Source organism: Choloepus didactylus, chromosome 5 (genome assembly GCF_015220235.1).
Source record: "Choloepus didactylus isolate mChoDid1 chromosome 5, mChoDid1.pri, whole genome shotgun sequence".
Lineage (NCBI taxonomy): Eukaryota > Metazoa > Chordata > Mammalia > Pilosa > Megalonychidae > Choloepus > Choloepus didactylus.
The window spans coordinates 153,529,330-153,553,655 of NC_051311.1; the positions used below are offsets into that span (position 1 = coordinate 153,529,330).

General features: G+C 38.6%; 1 pseudogene; it reads left to right on the top strand.

Moving 5' to 3' along the window:
• The first annotated feature begins 1,393 nt into the window (after positions 1-1,393).
• Positions 1,394-7,185, top strand: LOC119535477 (annotated as a pseudogene).
• Positions 7,186-24,326: the final 17,141 nt, after the last annotated feature.

Sequence of the window (24,326 nt, forward strand, 5' to 3'; positions counted from 1 at the left end):
GCGTCAGTCCCAAGGTTTTCACAATCACATAGTCACATCGTAAAAGCTGTATAGTTACACAATCATCTTCAAGAAACAAGTCTACTGGACTGAAGTTCAACAGTTTCAGGTATTTCCTTCTAGCTATTCTAATACACTAAAAACCAAAAAGGGATATCTATATAATGCATAAGAATAACCTCCAGAAAGACCTCTCAACTCCATTTGAAATCCCTCAGCCACTGAAACTTTATTTTGTTTCATTTCTCTTCCCCCTTTTGGTCAGGAAGCCTTTCTCAATCCCACAATGACAGGTCCACACTCATCCCCGGGAGTCATGTCCCACATTGCCAAGGGTGATTTTTACCCCTGGGAGTAAACCTATTTCTATGTCAAATAATACTTTCTAATGACTACATATTATTCTACATAGCAAGAAAGAAATAAAAACTTTTCTTCTTGGTATCCCAAAGCCAGAGCCTGGTGTGGGTCTGTGCTGGGAATGAGGTAGAGAGGGCTCCACTCAGCAGAAGCATCTTAAAGATGAGGGATGAGGTGAGAGGCACCTCCAGAGGAAGAAGGGCTGACTGACAGCGGAGAAACCCAGGGTGATGGGGCAGCGGGCAAGGCAGCCACCTGCTCAGCCCCTTGGCTCAGGGAAATGCAAAGGCCACCTTGTGCATCACCCCTGACAAGTCACACCACAGGGAGAGGGGAGCTAAGAATGTTTGAATGGCTTTACTAGTATATCAGTTGTTCTAGAAGGTTATCAGCTTCTTGTGGGAAAAGAGAAAGAAAGATTTGTGGATAGACCTATTTGGATTCAAGTGTCAGCTCTTTTCCTTGCTGTGTGGCTATAGTTGGGCCACTTAGCCTCCCAGGATTTCCACTGCCCGCTATGAAAGATATGGAAGCAATGCCTGCCTCGTAAGCTGTCACAAGGGCCAATTCAAAAATGGACACTGAGACATGGTGGATTTCCAATAATGATATCCTGTTTCTATTCTTTTCCATTTCCTTTTAGAAACAGAGATAAATTTAAATGGTTAATGCAGAACTTTCAAAGGATCCCACCAGCAGAGATGTGGCAAGAAAATAAATGAGATATTAATTTGGGTTGTGTTTTCACTGCTTCTGTTATTTTTTCCCTCACCCAAACCAAGCCACGGTGTCTGGCCCTAAAACTCAATCCTTCTCCTGCCTTTTGTTTGCAACACAGTTCCTCTTTCTTCTGCGAGGACGGTAGGAGGATATGAGGATGCATAAGGTTCACAAAGTACCCATTGTGACAAGGCCATGGGACTTGCCTCTATTTCTCTCCTCTCTATATATCATACCTCTGGGCCCCTTCTTCTTTCCACAGAGAAATGTCTCTAGCTTCAGTTCTAGGAATATTCGGGCTTTTCCTAAGCTGATGGATTACTTTTACATCCTGAACATTGGGGACACGTGAGTGATCATGTCTTCACATTTAGGGTTGCCTGCTAGAAAGCCTGTAATCAAATTTGCAAATACCTCAAGTGAATATAAAGACATTTCTGGCATGTATTTTATTAACCTTACTTCTCGATTCAATTTGTCTCTCTTATTTTCATTTTCTCTTTGTCCGTCCTGAAGCAAGATGGTGAAGTGTTAAGGATTCATGGGTTTAAAGACATGTATAAATGAATGAAATATAAATGAAAAGGATGAGATAGAAAGTTCTTTTCTGGAGAAGAAAAAAAACTGCTCCTATAAATCATTGGCTAAAGGAGAAGAGGAATCAGAAAGAGAAATATTGAAGATGAAAGTAAGGAGGGGGCAACGCACATAGTAACAGTCTGGGTGAGATAGGAGATGATGGATCCTAGAGCTTGGGTGGAGGAATTAGCTGTGGAAAGAAGAAGGGGCCCAGAGGTATGATATATAGAGAGGAGAGAAATAGAGGCAAGTCCCATGGCCTCCAGAGCCTCTGGTTAACTCAAATATACAGACTCCAACACACCCCACCCACTGTTCCCATTTTCTCCTCATGGATATAAATGAAGTCATGGTAATGTCTCTCTCCTCTCCCTCTTTCATTGTATGGTGGTAACACACATAAAACAAAACATGCCATTTTAATCATTTTTAATTGTATAAATTCAGTGGCATTAATTACATTCAAAATGTTGCACAACCATCACCACTATCCATTCCTAAAACTTTTTTATGACTTCAAACAGAAACTCTACACCCTTTAAACAACAACTCCTCATTTTCTGCTCACTCCCCTCCCCACTCCCAGCCCCTGGCAGTCTTTAATCTACTTTCCACCTCTGTGCATTTCTCATTCTAGATAGTTCACATAAGTGGAGTCATGCACTATTTGTCCTTTGGTGCCTGGCTTCTTTCACTCAGCACAACGTCGTCAAGTTTCTTCCATGTTGTTTCTCTTTATATGTAAGATCTACACTACCCTTGAAAAGTTATCCTGCCCAGGCAGTTTTTCCAGGTGAGAAGTCAGGTGGAGTCTAAAGAGGGAACAGAGGAAGGATGGGTGTGGGTTTGTATAGTAATGAGAACCCAAGGCCACCTTGCTGACAACTTCTCAGCCCTTCATGTCCATTGTGTCTTCTACTGATGGAACAAGTCAACACACATCAGTGGGTATTGTGAGAGTCGCCTTACTCCCCCTTTTCTACCTTTCTGTATTGCCTCAAGATTGGCTCTTGGGCTGGAAGATGGGAGAGTTCATCTCTTGGTTAGGTTGGTGAGCCACAGTTGGTTTGTAGTATCTCACCCACTGAGAGTTGGGGGGTGAAGCTGGTGTTGGCAAAGGAGGACTGCACTTATCTGATAAATATGGATGGTATGGTCATGACTCACAGGAAGAGGAAGGAGAATTAAATATGTGCAGCTGTGTAAGGTGTAACTGATTTCCAGCAAGTTATTTAAGTAATGTAAGCACTGACCTCACTGAATTTCTAAAATGGAAATTCTGAGAAAATAAAGACATTTGTTGTTTACTCACTGGATGATATACACAGACACACATATCATCCTGTTCCATAAAAGTATTTAAGAGGGTTCACACTGTTATTGTAAGGAATGTTACACATATACAGTGCTAATATATTGTAGAATTATACATAAATAAGAAAATGAGGTGAATTGACCAAATGATTCTGCTGCTAGAAATTTATTGGAAAGAAATTGTTCGAGATAAGCGGAAAGATTCATGGATAATTAGAGTGATCATGTATGGTTTATTATGATAAAAAATTGGAATTAGTATCAGAAAATAAGGTAGTAGTTAAATAATTTATAGTCCATTCATATGTTAAAATATTACACAGTCATTAAAATAATTTTTTCAGAAACTATGGCATGGCAAAATGCTATTAATATAACAATATTAAAAATTAGGATAGAGAAGTGTATATAAAGTATGATCCTAATTTTTTAAATCATGCATATGTCTAAGAAAAAACTGGAAGGACAGAAGACAATGCAGTGAACAGTTAACTGTTGTCTCTGCAAAGTGAGCTTGCAAGTATTTGTTTTCTTCTCTTTGCTTTCCTGTGTTCCCAGAAAGTTTTAAAGTAATGAATTTATATATTTTTCATAATAGAAAATAAAAAACAAACCAGGAGAAATAAAGGTGGGGAAGTAAGGTGGAACTAGGAAGGAGTTTAGGCTACAAAATTAAAAGCATGTACTATGGTGCCCTTGATAGGTGGAGCCTATGAATTTGCCTCTTAGCTTTGTAATAGCTGTCAGAAAGAGGGGAACACTGTGAGGGACAAGACTCATGTCTAGGATATAAAAACAAAGCAGGCCCCAAGAAGAGCAGCTTATTCTTAACTTGGAGACGAGAGAGAATTCTCTCCCCTGGATCCTCATAGAGGTTGCTCTGTAATTTGATGAACTGTATTCTCCACTCCACCCTTGGCTGAAAACAAAGCAATCATTTTCTATGGCTGCTTCTTATAACAACCTGTAATATAGCTCTCGACATCCCACCAAAGAGCTACTTCAAGAAGTCTGGCACACGGATCTTTGATTGTCTGCACCCAGATTGTCCAGAGCAGCGAGACTCTGTCCCACCACACACCCAGATACCCCATTTCTCTTTCTGCCCAGAAGCCATCTTTCTGGAGAGGACTTCCTTTGTCATGTGAAGTTCAGGCAGTTCTCCCACTCCCCTTCTATCCTGTTTTAAAACATATTTAATGTAAAAATTGGTATTTTAACTGGTTTTAAGTATACAATGCAGTGGCCAGAATCTGTTTCTTTGACAAGAACTTCAGGCAATTCTTTTGCACAGGAAATTTTGAGATGCACTGCTCTAAACATGGCTTCAATAAGATGCTAAGGATAACTGTAATCTCTTGGTAAGGACTAGGTCTCATTTATTTTGTTTTTCCTTCTCTCCCATCCTTGGCCTGGTAAAAGCCTTATGCAGAGTAAGCACTCAGTTAAAATGAGTAACTAGCAGAAAAGAAGTTTCAACCCTTCAATGCCATACTGCTGAAAAAAGAAAAAGTTTCCCTCCAATTTAAGATCTCAAAGCTTCAAAAAGGAAGTTCAGGACTTGGCAGATACACTAAACCTAGCAGACCTAATATAGAACACTGCACCCAATAAAAACAGAACACATAATCTTCTTGAGTGCACGTGGATCATTCCCCAGGATAGACCATAGGTTGGGTCATAAAACAAGTCTCAATGAATTCAAAAAATATTGAAATCATGCAATGTATAGTCTCTGGTCACAGTGGAATGAAGCAAGAGCTAAAATCAGTAAGACAGGGAGAAATGGAAAATTCACAAATATGTGAAAATTAAACAACATACTGTTATAACACCAATGGGTTAAAGAGGAAATAAGAGGTGAAATTATGAAATATCTTGAGGTGAATGAAAATGAAAACACAACATACCAAAACTTAGGGGATGCAGTGAAGGCAGCGCTGGGAGGGAAATTTATAGCTCTAAATGCTTACATTTAAAAAGAAGAAATACTACAAATCAGAGACCTAACCTCAAAACTGGAAGAACTAGAAAAAGAAGAGTAAACTAAACACAAAGCATGCAGAAGGAAGGAAACAACAACGATTAAAGATAAATGAAATAGAAAGCAAAAACAAACAAACAAAAAAACAATAGAGGCAATCAACAAAACCAGAAGTTGGTTCTTTGAAAACATCAACAAAATCAGCAGATCATTAGCTAGACTGACAAGGAAAAAAGAGAGGATGCAAATAAAGAAAATCAGAAATGGAAAGGGACCATTACTACCATTACTGCTGATATGAAAAGGACTGTAAGAGGACACTATGAACAATTATATGCCAATAAATTAGATAACCCTAGATGAAATGCGGCAAATTCTTAGAAATACAACAACTACCTATATTAACTCAAGAAGAAATAGAAGATCACAACAAACCAATTATTAGTAAAGAGATTGAAGCAATAATTAAAAACCTCCCAACAAAGAAAAGCCCACAACCAGATGGCTTCCCAGGGGAATTTTACCAAACTTTCTAAGAAAGCTTAACTCTAATTCTACTCAAACTCTTGCAAAAAATTGAAGAGGAAGGAACACTCCCTAACTCATACCACATATCATAAAGATACCAAAAAAAAAAAAAAAGAAAAGAAACTAGAGACCATACTGCTTATGAATATAGATGGCCAAACCTCCCCCCACACACAAAATATTAGCAAACCAAAACCAACAGCATATTAAAAGAATTATATACCATGATCAAGTGGGATTTATCCCTGGTATGCAAGGTTGTTTCAACATGAGAAACCCAATGTAATGTAATACACCACATCAACAGAATGAAGGGAAAAACAGTATATGGTCATCTCTTTTGATGCAGAAAAGGCATTTGACAAAATACAGAACACTTTCTTGATAAAAACACTTAGAACACTAGGAATAGAAGGAAACTTCCTCAAGATGATAAAGGGCATATTTGAAAAGCCCACAGCTAACATCCTACTTAATGGTGAAAGGCTGAAAGCCCTCCCTCTAAGATAAGGAACAAGACAAGTATGCCCACTTGTCACCACTGTTATTCAACATTGTACTAGAAGTTCTTACCAGAGCAATTAGGCAAGAAAAATTAAGAAAATGCATCCAGATTGGAAAGGAAGAAGTAAAACTCTCCCTATGTGCAGATAGTATGATCCTATATGCAGAAAATACTGAAAAATCCATCACAAAACTCCAAGAGCTAATAAATGAATTCAGCCAAGTGGTGGGGTTCAAGATCAACAACCAAAAATCAGCAGCATTTCTATACACAAGCAATGAACAATCAGGAGAAAAAATCAAGAAAAGAATTCCATTTACAACAGCAATTAAAAGAATCAAATATCTAGGAATAAATTTAACCCAGGATGGAAAGGACTTGTACACAGAAAACTACAAAACATTGTTAAAAAAATTAAAAGAAGATCTAAATAAATGGAAGGACATTCTGTGTTCATGGATTGGAAGAATAAATATTGTTCAGATGTCAGTAAAACCCAAAGAAATGTGTAGATTCAATGCAATCCCAATCAAAATTCTAACAACCTTCTTTGCAGAAATGGAAAAGCCAATCATCAAATTTATATAGAAGGGTAAGGGGCCGAGGACCGGCCGAACGCGCTCCCGTGCCCTCCGGTTGGTCGGGAGGGTCCGGGCACTGCCCAGAAGGTGACCCCGCCAGACGCTCAGACTGACCCGGACCCCGCCCCGCAAACGGGTGGTGTCAGGAGACACCTGCCCTACTTCTGCCATGGCCAAGTGGTGGGGGGCTTCGGTCGCGGCTCCAAGCAGCTGGGCATTCCCACTGCTAACATTCCTGAACAAGTAGTAGATAATCTTCCAGCTGATACATCCACCGGCATTTATTATGGTTGGGCCAGTGTTGGAAGTGGAGATATCCCTAAGATGGTGGTGAGCATAAGATGGAACCCATAATACAAGAATATGAAAACGTCCATGGAAACTCACATTATACATACCTTCAAAAGGACTTCTATGGGGAAATACTCAATGTGACCATTGTTGGCTACATCAGACCAGAAAAGAACTTTGATTCTTTAGAGTCACTTATTTCAGCAATTCAAGGTGATATCGAGGAAGCTAAGAAACAACTAGAATTCCCGGAACATTTGAAACTTAAAGAAGACAATTTCTTCCAGGTTCCTAAAAGCAAAATAATGAATGACCACTGCTGATAAATCATCTTATTTATTCATTCACTGTTTCCTAGTATTTGTATTTCACTGCTCATAACTACTCAGTCTCATATTGGCTAAATTTTAAAACTCAATCATTTTCCTATAGCTGTGAATTATTTTAAACAGTACAGTGTAATTACCATATTTATGCTTCAGCTGTTAAACCTATCATGCCACAGTACTAAAAAGATTTCATTTAAAAATCAAAATTCTTTTTTATGTTATTTGTTGATTAAAAACTCTCAAAGCTTTCTAAAATGCACCACTTAGAAAGGTCTTAGCTTCTTATGAAAATATAATGTATGTAAGTGTGGGTGAAGGGCATGTCACTAGTTTGAGAGAGACATATGATTTCTCATGATAAAATACCAGTGTGTTTGTATGTACTTGTATATAGCATGTACTACTAAGCAGAGCAGGCTTCTAGAAGTAAATACATTAAACAGGTTTGATAGTCTTTTAACCTAAGAGGAAAAATCCAGACTCTGTGTTTTTGATAATTGTGCACTGATTTTTTTTCACATTAATATATTTTATTATAGACATGAAGACTTGTGAAATTTCATTTCAGTTTTTTCCTTCATGAGGTGAAATCATTGTACTCTGTTCCATTTTTACATAGACCTGCCTCAATTCTAAATGGTCTTGACTTCCTCCTTCCACTGTTTTTTTTTTTTTTGTTTATATTTTAAAACAAAGATGAATGTTTTTCAAATCTGAAATCCTCATTTTTGTGTTGGATAACACTTTTCTCCTTTTTCAAAGGAGATATTATTTTTCTTCAACATTTTTCTCGAGTGGTAGTTTTTTCCTTTAAACAATTGTCAGTGTTGAGTTTTTCATTTTGTTTTTTCCATTTAGATTAGCTTACAACTGTACCCTTACAAGAGATTGACTCTATCTTTACCATTCCATCCTTTCACTAAATGAACAGTGATGGCCATGCATATCTGCGTTGCACTTTTAGGAAAAAAACTTCTTTAGGTTTCAAGATTTAATTGAGCATATAACATATGCCAGTTTCTTAAAGAACACAAAAATCCTTGGAATTCCCCTCCCCCGAAAATACTTAAGAGCCAGTTCAACTAGGAAAGAGCTTGAAAGTTACTCATTTTTCATATAATTATGTGCCTGAGAAAAATCTAAACTTTGTAGTTGTGTATGTTCAATGCCTGTCTATGGAATGCTTGTAGCCTGGGGGAGAAGCATAAATAATAAAATTCTAGTTAAATAATCTTCATCTCATACATTTTCCTTCCTGCTAACTATGTGATTTTTGACTATTTGTGTTCTTTTTGTTTATGTAGGCAAAAATTTGAAATTGAAATTTGGGAAATTAAGGTTACAGATTGCTTAGGTCCCCATTGCATCATTGTTCTCTTTAGCATTGGATTTGCTGGAAAGGAGGGGCGGTTTATAGAACATAATTTTAAAGATGAAAACAACTCATCATAAATCAGTTTTCCCTAATCTGTATAGATGAGTTAGAATAAAATAAATAGAAAAACATCAAAAGTCACATTCAATTGGGGAAAACATGGATAAGTTCATTTGTTTGTATTTTACTTTATGGTGTACGACTTTGTGGCAAACCAGTTTGTGGCATTTTTCATTTCCTTATAAATGTATTTTAAAATAATTTAATGTTAGAAATAAAATACTTCAACAAAAGATGCTTCAATTGTCTGTGCTTTTACGAAGCAGAGTTAAACATGCAAAGTATAAAAACAGATTTGTGTTTATTTTGTTTGACTATTTTGCTGCTAATTATGTCCTCATAAGTATATGAAAGTTCTTTGATATTTTATTATTGTCTTGTGTTTTTTAAATAGCAATTGCTTTTGAAAATCTGAGTGTCAACATTTTCAAAAGTTTTATATGAAGTATTTATGTATTTTAAGAAATTACAGTGGTACCATTTTGATTAGTCTGAATGTTTCCAGGCATTGAAATAAATCTTGACTAAGATTAAAAAAAAAAAAATCAACTCAAGATAGAGCAAAGACCTTACCATAGGAGCTAGAAATATCAAATTCCTAGAATAAATCATAGGGAAGCATCTTCAGGATCTTGTGTTAGGCAATTTACACCCAAAGCACAAGCAACAAAAGAAAAATTAGATAAATGGGACCTCATCAAAAGTAAAAACTTTTGTTCCTCAAAGAACTTTATCATGAAACAGCCTATACACAATGGGAGAAAATATTTGGAAACCACATATCTAACAAAGGATTAATATCCAGAATATATAAAGTAATCCTTCAACTTAACTACAAAAAGACAAACAATCTCAACTTAAAAATGGGCAAAACACTTGAACAGACGTCTCTCCAAAGAAGATATACAAACGGTCAGAAAGCACATGAAAAGATGTTCAACATCATTAGCCATCAGGGAAATGCAAATCAAAACCACAATGAGATACCATTTCACACCCAGTAGAATGGCTGCTATTTAAGAGATGGAAAATAATAAGTGTTGGAGAAGATACAGAGCAATAGGAACATGCATTCATTGCTGGTGGCAATGTAAAATCGTGCAGCCACTGTGGAAGGCTAGCAGTCCCTCAGAAAGCTATTAAAAAATTATTGATCTCACTGATTTGAAGCAATAGAATAAGCAAACTCACAGAGTCAGAATCTCAAATATAGGTTACCTGGGGACAAGGTGGGGCTAGGGAATGGGAAGTTAGGGCTTAAAATGTCCAGGGTTCCTATTTGGAATGATGGAAAGGTTTTGGTAATGGATGGTGGTGATGATAGCACAACATTGTGAATGCAATTAACAGCACTGAAATATCTACCTGAATATGATTAAAATGGTAAATGTTAGATTGCATGTATGGTAACAGAATAAAAATCTAAAAAAAATCCATAGAACTACACTGCCCAAACAGTAAACCTTAAGTTAAACCTTGGGCTTTAATTAATAGCACAATTATAAAAATGTGCTCTCATCAATAGTAACAAATGTTCCACACCAAAGCAAGGTGTTGATGGTGGGGCTGTGTATGGGAATCCTGTATTTTATGCATGATTGTTCTGTAAACCCACAACTTCTCTAATGAAGAAAAAAAAGATCTCACACCTCCATTGAGAAATTTAAGAATTGGACAGCACGTCATTCAGAAAGTTGGAGGGAACTCTGCAGAGAGGGTGGAAAGGAGAGCTTATATAGGGCACATGCAGATTCAAGAAAGGAAATGTACTGATTGGCTGGCGTTAAGTTTCCATTTCACACAGGGGTGTCTTACAAAGTGGGGACCAGATCAGTATGGTAGCCCTGTCCACTGGAAAAAGCTATCTCTACTGGACCCAAACTGGTTTATCACCAGGTGTTCCTTATCTGCAACCCTGTAGTGTGTGTTCCATTTTCTCAGAAAACCCCTGCAGATCAATGGTTTTTGTTTTCTTGAAAATCCCTTGTTGGAAAGCAATCTCTCCTGGCCATGCCCAATGCAGGTGGCTATTTTATTTTACTCAACACTTCCTTGCTATGTAACTTTATTAATATTTGTGAGGCTATTCTATCTTTCTTGTCATAGGGAACAAAACAGATACTGCAAATCAGAGACCCTTTAAACTTCCTAGCGGATTTGGCAGGCCATTATACCCTCCAGGATTCTCTGGGCAATAAAAAACTCTCTTAGAGAAGTGTTGGGCCGTACCCTTAATTCCCAGGGGTCTGGGGCTGGCCCACAGCAGGCCTACACTGTTACCACAATTCCTCTTTGCCTTAGTCTCACTCTACTTCTGGGTAGATGGTTCCAAAAACGGGTAAAACAATTACACGAAGAACCACTGTTTCCAGTTGCAAGGGTAAGATAAATACACTGACTCTGCTCCTTGGAATCAGACCAGACCTAGCCAAGCTAGTTTTCTCTATTCTACTGGAAAAGTAAATTTGGAATCCCATCTCACATCACCTCAAAGGGGCTTTCAATTTTGCCTGTTAAAATGACACTAACAAATGGGGGGTTCTCTGCCCGATGCACATAATGACCAATCCATGACACCCGGGTTTCAAAGAGAGAAAGAGCTTATTGCCAAGCACAAAGCAGGAGATTAGATGGCCTATGGGCCCAAAACTCTATCTAAGGAATTCAGGGTTTTTATGGATTCAAACAAGGCGGGGGAGGGCAGTGTTACCATTATAACAGTATACACGAGGCTGGGACTGCTGAGTTTTCATAATTTCAGGAATTAACTTCTGCCTCTTCTACAATATAGAAAGAAAAAAAATCTATGTAATGATTCAGTAATCATAATCATTTGTTAATGCTTAATTTGCTTAATTTCTCGGTTACATTATCATGTTCTGATATTTGAATTAGAGTAAGGGTAACCATTCCTCGGAAAATTTAAATTATTCATTTATTTATCTATTCAATAAGGCTTTGTTGAAGGCTTATAAGGTCCCAGGGATTTTGCTAAAGTCTAAAGTTTCCACAATCAAGAAATCTACTTCATCAAGTCTTGGGTATGAATGTAACTTTTCTGAGCTGTGAATGTAATCTTGAACAAGTTACACGACCTTGTCTGCTACTTTCTTAGTGCTACACAAAGGTGGGACATTCTGCTTTATCAGCAGTATGACCAATGCTTGTTGCCCTAATGGTCCAAAGAGGGAGCTTCCTTTTCAAATATAAGTTTGCAGAGACCTTTGTAAAATCCATAGAAATGGATAAAGCACATTAGGAAGTACCAGTAAAAATCCCTGGGGAATCTAGGCCTCATTCCAGAACAACTCATTTATTATTGATGTATTTTTTTCATAGCATATTCTATTCTTCATGAGTATTCACATATCCTGGAATTGACATGAAGAAGGGAAGAAATTAGTCAAAAGAACCACATTCTTCTCTCTCTCTCTCTCTTTTTTTTTTAAAGCATAGGGGTGAAAATACCAAGTATGGAATGGAACGTGGATATTTACATGTCCTTGATGGTTTGGTGTATCTTTAGAATCAAGGATATGATAGAACATTATTTTAGGAACAATAAAATAGTTATGCAGCAACCAAAAGCAAGATGCCTATTGAGTTTCCATTAAAATTTCAAAGAGGCACCACACAGGCTCATTCCCACTTTGAAGAGAAAAATAGTAAATGAAAGTATCTTCTGGCATATATAAACTCTTTTGCTGGTGTAGAAAGGGCAAAAGGTTATCCATCCAGATAATGTCATTGGATGCAGCACTGGTTCTGAAGTTACTTCCTACTTTGCCTGTTATTTCTTAAAAGATACGTGTGAATATGAAATATATGATTTGATTCATTGATTTTACTATTAGATTTCCAAAAGAATCAACTGACAAGAATATAGAGGTCATTTCAAACAATTGAGACAGTGAGAGAGTGGTGGAGTTTGAATTCCCACTAATATCAGTACTTGGGAGCTAGAGAAAACCTCCAACAATCTACCAATTAAAAGTCACCTCTGAGAGTTGAATTTGGGAATTTTTGTCAGCTGTTAAAAGCATCAGCCTAATCAATCTCTTGCAAATAAATGGGTGATTGCATTTCCTACAAATAAGCAGTCTGGAGAAAGCTCTTGGTGAAGTTGGGCTAGGTTAGCATGTGAAAGCTTACACAGCAATATGTCTTGGGCAAGAAGGAGGATCTGCAAGGATGAGGAGTTCTGCAGCTAGAGAGGGAGAAGCAGATATGCAGTGTGCCCACAGTGTGGACGTTAAACACCTAGCGCTGTCCGTGATAGAGACCGTTAGCCAGAGGACTTAAGTATTCCAGATCCATTGACTCCTTTACCCACACTCTGGCAGGAAAGTCCCTCATGCATCCTAGTATTTTGGGTAAGATAATCTGACTGTCTTTTGCTTTGATTCCATGCTCACACACCATTTAGCCTGATTATGGGAGAAGAAAGCATTGCCCTTGTGGAGTTGGTTTTTTGATTCCGATTAGAGTTCATTCTCATGGACACTGAATAAGTAGTCCTGCTCATGCCCACCATAGTCTTTGGTTAGCCTGCACCTGTCTGTTGGGACTTACACAACCCCAAGCACTAGCAACAGTGTGTTTCTAGGTTTCCTGCAGGAGAATGAGATCTTGGAATATAACCCAGCTGAGCTTATAAAGCAAGTATGAATTTGCTCCATAGCACTCAGATACAAAAATGTCACGTTACTTAATTTTATTCCAAAATCAAATCAAGTCTGGTTTCATAGATCACTTGCTTTGAGGGAAGCCAGCCCCCATGCTGTGAGGACACAGTTCTTTGCACCATCATGGTAGCTGTTGAAAGTTCATTGTCTAAGCTCCTATTTACCCAGAAACAGGTGGCTCTGCTCCTTTGGGCCAAGTGTTCATCGGTCATCTTTCCCTCTGAAAACCCCAGGGTCTACTGCTTGACATCTCATGAGGCATGGGGAAGAGGTCTAAGTCCCAGTCTCCTCCTTCCTTCTCCTACATTCCTCCAATCCCTCCCCTAAATTAATTTCCTTCTTCTCCTCATTGAGGGCTTAGATTCCTAGAGAAATGCGGACAGGAGAGAGGGAAGGGTGGTGTGCATCTACCAGTACATGGATACACCTATTCTCTTTAGAAACGTAAAAGTCAGCAATGAACCCCAGAGTCAAGGAGGGCTCAGACTCAGAAAACAAAGGCTCAGTTCCCTTTCTCATCTGTTAATAGCTATGGATTGCAGAATATCCCCCAAATTACCAGAAAAACCTACTGATTATGCAAAACTAAGGTTATTGGACTTAATTCAGTGAGAGAGACCATTGCTTTCACAGAGCCTTGTGACAGGGAAGTCAGGGGAAGAAATTCATAGGATTTTAGGATCCGGGCTGCATGATTTTTTTGGATGGTTATTGTAAGACCAGGAATTCAATTGGAATTGGACAGAGTTTGTAACATCAGAGCCTTGGATTTGTGGGCACAGCAAAGTAAGTGTCTTGAAGCAAGTCTTGATGAATAAGCTTTTAGACTTGATAAGTAAGCTACTTTAGTTGGCTAACAATTTTATATCCTGGGAGCAGTATTTCCTAGAGCAAATATCTAAGTTATTTTTGCTTGTTTCCAGTGTTACTGACACAGAAAATTATGCCTAGTCCCAGAACTGTTTAACATAGAAACAAAGAATTAGAGTGGTTTCAATCCTCATGACATTGAGAAGAAAACCCAGATCATTATCTCTGCAAATTATACTGTCAATGAAGTGTTAGGGAAAGTCATGCCCATTCTATCACTTATCTACTGCTGTGTAACAAATCACTTCAAAACTTAGTGGCTAAAACAAAAATGTTTATCTCATTGTTCCTGTGGGTCAAAAATGTGGGAGCAGCTTAGCTGGATGGTCTGGGCTCAGGGTCTCTCCAGAGGTAGCAGTCACACTGGTGGTGTTTGAAGTCATCTGAAGTCTTCACTGGTTTAGATATCAACTTGGCCCGCTCACATGACTGGCCAGCTCTTGCTGGCTGTTGGCAGGAGGCTCAGTTCCTCACCTCATGATCCTCTCCAAAGGGCTGCTTGAGTGTTCTCATGACATGGCTGCTGGTTTCCCCCAGAATGAGTGATTCAAGAGAATAGAAGAGAGTGGCAAGGTCTTTTGTGAACTATGTCACTTCCACCGATAAATTTGGGAGAGAACTACACAAGGGTGAGAATACCAAGCAGCAGGAATCATTGGGAACCAGCGCTGAGGTTGGCTTCCATAGTCCCACCCACCAGTGAATTCTGCACTATTACTGTGGGACCATCTGCTGGACATTCATGTGGTGAAAAACCTGTTTATAATCATTCTGAGGCTAGAATCAGACTCTGCTTTATGTGTAAACGCAAAGTAGTCTTTGCACCCTCTAATATACACTGAATTTTCCAGGTATGCACCACTATCTAAACATGAGGGAAGATTGTACTTGCTTTATTTACATCTGTACTAACAGTTTTCCATTCCTTCACATCACCAGCAGTATTATCACCCATGATATCGGGCCCAACACAGCACAGCTGGATTCATCTGGGTTAGCCATATTTATGTTCACAACAATTTTTCATATAAACACAAACATTTAACCACTTCATTGCATCAGCCACTACTGGACATTTATATAGCAAAATACACTTTATTTCACTATTAAAAAACTGTCTTTTAATTTCTCCTTTATATTACCATAAGATTATTGTGTGCTTTTTTGTTGTAGATTTATGCTTTAAATAAGGTATGTCAGGAGGTTATATAATTTATTAATTTTATTTCAGCATAGTAAAAGGGGTATTCCAGTATATTTTTAAGAAGAGGATGTGAGGATCTAATGAACTCAAGAAACATTGCTTTAGTACAGTGCCCTCTTTTACATTCATAAAACAAAGCTGGGAGAGGCCCAAAGTCTCATAGCTAATTAGTAGATAAATCAGGAGGAAAACCCAGGCCTCAGTCTCAACCCAGAGCAGACTCCATTGTCTCAAGTTCCAGTTACTGATTTACTAATATTGTGCAAGTTGTGGACATCGGCTGGCTCAGAACAGCTATTGGTCTTAGTGGTCCCACCCAACTCATTCTTTTTTTTTTAAATGGCTTACTGTAGCCCTTTGGGATGTCTAGCTGGAACTTGCATAAGAGAAATCTCCAGGATAGCCTCTCAACTGTATTTGGGATCTCTCAGCTCCTAAGACCTCAGCTTGTCATCTTTCCTTTTTTTTCCCCTTTGGTCAAGTCCAACTCATTCTTTAACCTGCCAGCCTCCCCCTCCTCCTCACCAAGTAAAACACAATCTAAATCTACCTAATGACTTACATTTTACTGCAAATCAAAACTTACTCTCTCCTATCTAACTTGGAGAGTTGTTTATATATCTTCTAAAATACACCACTGGGATTTTATCAAGTTGCAGAGATTTTATTATTGTTGAATTAATTACAAACTTACTGGATATTGTAAAAATAAAACAAACCCCATATAGAGAACTCTAACATACCCCTACCCACCCAGATACCCAGATCCACTTATTTTAACATTTTGCCATTGTTCCGGTTTGCTAATGCTGCCCTTTTGCAAAACACCAGAAATGGAATGGCTTTAATAAAGGGAGTTTATTTGGTTACAAAGTTACAGTCCTAAGGCCCTAAAGTGTTCAAGGTAAGGCATCAACAAAGGGTACCTTCACTGAAAGATGGCCATTGGTGTCTGAAAAACCTCTGTTAGCTAGAAGGCACGTGGCTGGCATCCTTTTGCTCCCAGGTTGCATTCCAAAATGGCGTTCTCCAAAATGTTACTCTTGGTACGTTTTGTCCTCTTAGCTGCAGCTCCCCTTCAAAATGTCACTCTCAGTTGCTCTCCAAAATGTCACTCACAGCTGCATCGGGTTCCTTCTGTTTGTCAGCTTTTTATATGGCTCCAGTGATTTAATTCAGACCCACCCTGAATGGGTGGGGTAACACCTCCATGGAAATTATCCAATCAGATTCATCACCCACAATTGGGTGGGTCACATCTCCATGGAAACATCCAATCAAAGGGTTCCAACCCAATCACGACTAATACATCAACCCCCACAAGATTGCATGAAAGATAATGGCGTTTTGAGGAACATAATACATCCAAACTGGCACAGCCATTTTCTCATACCATTTGATCTATCTATCTATCTATTTATCTATCTATCTATCCATCTATTGTTTCTCTGATTTCCTTTAGTTCTTCTTGTTTTCCTTTAGCTCTTTGAGCATATTTAGGACCATTTCTTTTTAAGTCTTTGTCTGGAATGTTCTAGATCTGTTCCTCCTCATTGATGGTTTCTAATGCTTTTATCTCTTTTTGCCTGGGTCATGGCTTTCTGATTCTTTGTACATTTTATAATATTTTGTTGAAACTTGGAAATTTTGATATTTTAATGAATTGTCACAGTAATTTAGACTGTGAGGTATCTTTTCCTTAAGCTTATATCCAGCTAATGTTATGACAGAATTTTTCTTGAATTTCCCCACACATGCACAAAAGAAAAAGAAGGAAAAAAAAAAAGGTAAACACCTTTCCCAGTCTTTGCAGATTGACCTGTAGGAATGATCTCCTTCAGGGCTTATCCATATAATGAGTGTGGAGAACAGCTCCAGGCCAAAGCATATGAGCCTCCCTGTCCTCTTGTCTTGAGCATAGGCATGTGGCCCTAGGAATCCCCCTGTTTATGACTGCTCCCTCTTTCCTAAGAAACAGTTTCCTCAGGGTCTTGGGCATACACTGTGTGTCCTACAGCCAGCAATCCCTTGCACTAGACAGCAAAACTTGCCTTCACTCCCAGAGTGTTCTGTGGGAGAGCTCAGTGAGACATCTTCCATATGTAGGGCAAGTTCTGGTATAATGAGTCCTGCAGACCACCACCAGACAGATTAGGGCAGACATACATGCTCTCAATATGAGCCCAAGGGCTACTCTGCTCCCACGAGAACTGGGACCAGGGATACATACAAGGTCCCAGGGCCAGGTAAGTTGGTGGGGGGGTGGAGGGGGCAGCCAGCATCCCATGAGATTCTACCACTTTCAGTTGACCTTTTTCTTGAGTGGGTGTTCATCCTGTTACTGCAGTCTTTTAGCAGTTTTCTGGAGTCTTTAGAAAGATGTTTCTACTAGTTCCGGCTGCTTGTCCAAAGCTTCTGGGGATGTGGTATGGGAGGGATGGAGCCCTGAAGCATCTCACTCTGCCATCTTATTTAGGGTGAGGCCTGTTGTATTCTCAAAACTTGTATGGTAACCATGTGATTTTAACATGCAGGAAAAGATTTTACCACAAATAAATCACACACTTGCAGAATTTTATGATTTGTAAACCTTCCCTATGAAATTCTTAGTTTTTTTAACAAAAGACATTTAAACATTGGAAATGTGTTTTCTGAGGAAGAAGGTCAAGATGTTTTCACTGTACAACTATCATGTCACATTAGACAATGTAATACCGGGATGCTATGAAAAGTAAAATGATCCAATGAACTGTCAGAGGAGATAACTCTTTAAACAAGTGAGACCCTTTAAAGAGATGAAATTTAAACAGAGAGGTATTATTTTAAGTTGAAATACTATCAAACAAAAATTCATTTTCATGTTTTCCAGGTAAATTATCTAATTGTAATAAATACTGGATTCTCAGCTATGGAATTTAATTCTGAAAAAAAAATGGATTTGGAGAGGAGGTCAAAATCCAAGGTCAACATCCTGATGACTTAAGAATTAGTTTCTGAATAAACAAAAGTTCATTTTTTAACTCTTGGCATTTTTTATTGGTAGAGTTATGGTTTGATAAATTTTAGAGAAAATTTTCAAAAAAATCAGCAATAAGTCTCTTTTTCACACACACACACTCACACATACCACACACACATCTATTTCTGAACACCTGTAAAGTGCTTTTTTGGGAAAAGTTATTCTTTAAATAAACAAAGAAATTAAAAACATTTATTTAGCACCTACTCTGGATGTGCCTGACATTTTGCTGCATACCAGTTAAACAAAAATCATGGCTGTCATTTGCTGATCACCCACCAAATGAAATAATCCATATTTCTTTTAATTCCTATTACAACCCTATGAGATAAGGGGAAGGCTCAGAGCAGTTACAGGTTTTGTTAACTAGGTTACATGTTTTATAATGCAGCTAGAGGAAAGGTGACTGAAATTTAAACCTATATTCCTATATTTTTCCAATTGCAGAGGCTACATATTTTTCACACACTCCACTAACTTTGCAAGCTCACCTGAAGATGACTGAGGTCTAGCCCTGCTTTCAGTCTCTCACGTTCATGTAAGAGAAAAGTATATGCTGTTCCCCCAGAGATGAACATTGTATAGCTGAGGATTGTAGATGAACAGTTAGAGCAGTGGTTCTCAAACTGGATTTGCAGAGTGACTTCTGCAAAAATGATGGATAAGGACTTCTGAAAATTCTCTCCTCCATTAAAAACAAAGAGAATACTCACAAAAATGTTCACAGTCAATTTTTACAGAAATCTCGAAATTTACCAAATACTTGCAGCAACCTAGGAAGCATTTGTTCAAGAAAAACAACTGCATATTGGTAAGAACAGCAAGCTTAATTTCACTTTAACTTCTCCTACTCCTGTTCCCCATTGCTCTAGTTTGCTAATGCTACTGGAATGCAAAACCAGAAATGGACTGGCTTTTATAAAGGGGGTTTATTTGGTTACACAGTTACAGTCCTAAGGCCATAAAGTGTCCAAGGTAACACATCAGCAATCGGGTACCTTCTCTGGAGGATGGCCAATGGTGTCTGGAAAACCTCTGTTAGCTGGGAAGGCATGTGGCTGGTGCCTGCTCCAAAGTTCTGGTTTCAAAATGGCTTTCTCCCAGGATGTTCCTCTCTAGGCTGCAGTTCCTCAAAAATGTCACTCTTGCTTGCACTTGGGATATTTGTCCTCTCTCAGCTTCTCTGGAGCAAGTCTGCTTTCAACGGCCATCTTCAAACTGTCTCTCATCTGCAGCTCCTGTGCTTTCTTCAAAGTGTCCCTCTTGGCTGTAACTCCTCTTCAAAACATCACTCACAGCCGCACTGAGTTCCTTCTGTTTGTCAGCCCATTTATATGGCTCCACTGATCAAAGCCCACCCTGAATGGGTGGGGCCACACCTCCATGGAAATATCTCATTAGAGTTATCACCCACAGTTGGGTGGGGCACATTCCATGGAAACACTCAAAGAATTACAATCCAATTAACACTGATAGGCCTGCCCACACAAGATGACATCAAAGATAATGGCTTTGGGGGGACATAATACATTCAAACTGGCATACCCATTCTCCTCCTCCCTGGTAGCCTTGAAATATAACAGCCTACATTTGTGGTGAAACCCAGCAGCTTGAAGGCCTGAAGGGAGCAGAAAGGGGTGGGAGCTCTTGCAAAACCTCACTCTCAAAGAACAGTCATTACTTGATCTGTCTGGTGTTTGCCTGGAAGACTCCATTTGCAAAGCTGCCCTTATTTAACTAACTACAAAAGCCTTTTCCTTAGGGGCATTTGTTGAAAACAATCACAGTCTAGCATTTAACCTAGCAGATGCCTGAGAGGGTGAATAAAAGTTGGGGTAAATGACAGACTAACCAAAAAGCTTAAAAGGAAAAGCAGGGAAATGTGGCGTCCATAGGGACTTTGAAAAGCTTTCGTGACATTTTCCTGGGAATCCATAAGCCTATGCACATGCTTAAGAAAGGCCTGTAGAGACCCTAAGTGCCTACCTTTGTCTGACTTAGAGGGTCTGGACAAGCAGGAAGTGAAGGCTAAGGCACCGTTGTTAAACGACCTGGCTGAATGTTGACAACATGCACCCCCCTCCCCTCCACCCCACTCCTCCAAACACAGAACCCCAGGACAAAGGCTGGGACATTTATTGGTTCCAGGAATTTAAGGAAATCTCTGTTTAATCATTAGGTGATGTGGTGGTTTGAAACTGTATGTTCCCCAGAAAAGCATGTTCTTAAAGTTAATCCATTTCTGTGGGTGTGGACCCATTGTGAGGAGGATCTTTTGATAAGGCTACTTCAGTTAAGGTGTGACCCACCTCATTCAGGATGGGTCTTAATCCTCTTTCTGGAGTCCTTTAAAAGAGAATGAAATTCAGACCAAGTGAGAACATCATGGAAGCAATAAGCTGAAAGCAAGGAAACTGGGAAGAGATGGGAGAGACCAGAGATGCCGCCATGTGCCTTGTCATGTGACAGTGAAGTCTAGGATCACCGGCAGCCAGTCTTCGGAAAGAAAGCATCTGATGATGCCTTGATTTGGACATTTTCATGACTTCAAAACTGCCAGCTTGTTAGTTAAAAATTCCCATTGTTAAAGCCAACACATTTCATGGTATCTACTTTGAGCAGCCTAGCAAACTAAAACTGCTGAGCACTGAGCTAATTGAATAAAGACTTCAGACCTGTTCATGACCAAAAAGAAAAAAAAAAAGACTTTACAAAATTACTATCAAAAAGTCACTAAACAAATAATCATAACTACAATGAAAATAAGCAGAACTAAAAACAAACTCTGAAGAGAGGGGGGAGTTTGATTTCCAGAGTCACTACATCATATAATTCAGAATGGAAGCTTATTTTTCTCTCAAGTAAAAGCACGCAGGTAGGCAGCCAAACTCAAGAAAGACAGTTCAGTATCAATGGAATTATCAGGGGTCCCTGCTCTTGCAAGCTCACCATGTCTATCTTTCCTAGGGTAAGAAAGACCCTCATCCTTGTGATCCAAGATGGCTGCTTCTGGGTCCCAGGCTGCAGCTAGATGAAGGAACAAAGAAAAAGAGTAAGAGTCAGCTATCTCAGGGTGTTTCACTTCATCTATTCTTTACTTTTTATTGTGAACATTTTCACATGTAGAAAAAGAAGGAAAAATATGATGAGCACCTATACATTTTCCACCTAGAATCATCAGTTGTCAACATTTTTTTCTGTCCTAAATAATGGAACATTTGAAAATAAGTGGTAGACATCATATTTCACCATTAAAACTTTCATTGTACATCTCCTAAGATTAAGAAATTTTTCTCCCCATACTCACAGTATAATCATCACAACTAATAAAATTAACAATAATTCTACAATATTATCTGGCATGCAGACCATATTCAAATTTTCCTAGTTGTTCCAAAGTTCACAAACTGCATTTAGTCATGTCTTTTCAATCTCTTTTAATCTACAACAGTTGTCCTCAATTGTTTTTCAAGACATTAACTTTTTGAAGAGTTCAGATCAGTTGCCTTGGAGAATGTCCCAGCTTCTGGAATTGTCTGATTGTTTCCTCATAGCAGTGTTTAATTTGTTCCCGTGTCCCTATATTTCCTGCAAATTGGAAGTTAGGCCTAGAAGCTTGATTGGTTTCAGGTTAAGTTTTGGCAAAATTTTTTTGCAAGAATTCTTCTTAGGTGATGTTTTATACTTTATATTGTGTCATGTCAGGAAGTATATGACATCAAATTGTCCCTGTATTAGTGTTGTGAAGTTTGGTCATTTGTTTCAGGTGTCATCCACACAACTCACCATGGCAAAGGTAGATTTTTTTTTTACTTGTGATGTGTGAGTCACCTGCAAGGTGATAATTTAGCCTTATGTGCATCTCTCATTCTCCAAGTTAGCTCAATAACTATATTGAGGGTTACAAAATGTAAAACTTCTAATTTGATTATTCCTTCCAAGTTTATTAGCTTCTGCCACTTGTCTTTTTTTTCAACATTATTATATTATTTATTTTTTTATTTTAAATTCAGTTTTACTGGGATATATTCACATACCATACAGTCATCCATGGTGTACAGTCAACTGTTCACAGTACCATCAAATAGTTGTGCATTCATCACCGCAATCTATTTTTGAACATTTTCTTATACCAGAAAGAATAAAAATAAGAATAAAAAATAAAATTAAAAAGAACCCCCAAATCATCCCACCCTATTTTTCATTTAGTTTTTGTCCCCATTTTTCTACTCATCCATCCTTAACACTGTATAAAGGGAGCACGATCCACAAGGTTTTCACAATCACACTGTCACCCCTTGTAAGCTACATTGTTATACAATCGTCTTCAAGAGTCAAGGCTACTGGGTTGGAGTTTGATAGTTTCAGGTATTTACTTCTAGCTATTCCAATACATTAAAACCTAAAAAGGGTTATCTACGTAGTGCATAAGAATGTCCACCAGAGTGACCTCTTGACTCCATTTGAAATCTCTCAGCCACTGAAACTTTATTTTGTTTCATTTTATTTCCCCCTTTTGGTCAAGAAGATGTTCTCAATCCCGTGATGCTGGGTCCAGGTTCATCCCCAGGAGTATATTTTGCAGCTTGTCTTTTAAAGAATTGTGTGAGCTACCTCATGATACTTCTACTTGCATTCCAGTGGTATGTCACCAGGAATCACTTAGTGCAAGAGACACTGGAAAATGTAATCCTTATTATTTAAAAAAAAAAAAAACTGGAGTTCTATTTTTATGGAAGAAGAGGAGAACCGATATTGTGGGGAAACTTGCAACCTCTGTGACAACCTATGTAGTATGAAGACTGAGGAGAGAACTTTTTCTTTTAAAAAAGATCCATGTATTACTTAAGATTGAGCAACACGGGACTGGAGAATCATCTGTAGTTAAGGATAATATTATGTTGCACAGGCTCTGTAAGTGCTTTAGGAGCCCAGAGATGGAAACCAGTAATTCTTTCAATTGCTCGGTCGATAATGATGGAGTGCCTGCTGTCTCAGACAAGTTGAGCCTGAAGTAGCTGAGTGAAGGTAAGACTTGATCTGCACATTAAGAGAGTTGGGCATAGAAGTAGATAGCAGTAATTTGGGGAGATGAGGTTCCAGATATCTCTTCATGGCTGGGGTTGTGTTGAGGCCAGGCTTTACAGTACAGAACAGGGATCACAAAGCAAATGTGGTCCACAGCAATTGTAAACATGTTCTGTTTGGTCAGTTCAGTGTTCTGAAAATAACTGAACGCAGCATCATTAGTCACTAGGGAAATGCAAATTAAAACCATGATGAGATACTACTTCTCACCTCCTAGGATGGCTAGAATAAAAAGAAAAAAAAAAACAACAGAAAATAACAAGTGTTGGGAGGGTGTGGAGAAATTGGAACCCTTGTGCAATTCTGGTGGGAATATATAATGGTGCAGCCACTGTGGAAAACAGTTTGGTGAGTCCTTAAAAAATTAAACATAGAATTACCATACAACCCAGCAATTCTACTCTTAGGTATACTGAAAGCAAAGATTTAAACAAATACCTATACACTGATTGCTCTGGTTTGCTAATGCTGCTATTATGCAAAATACCAGAAATGGATTGGCTTTTATAAAGGGGGTTTATTTGGTTACAGAGTTAAAGTCTTAAGGCCATAAAGTGTCCAAGGTAAGGCATCACTGAATGAAAGGCCATTGGCATCTGGAAAACCCCTGTTAGCTGGGAAGACATGTGGCTGGTGTCTGCTCTGGATTTCTGGTTTCAAAATGGCTTTCTCCAAAATGTCCATGTCAGCTTCCCATGGCTGTCTTCAAAATGTGTCTCTCAGCTGCAGCTTCTCTCAAGTCCTTCTGTTTCTCTGCTTTTATAGGGCTCCTGTAATTATATCAAGACCCATCCTGAATGGGTGGGGTTTACCACTGCATGGAGACACTCAATC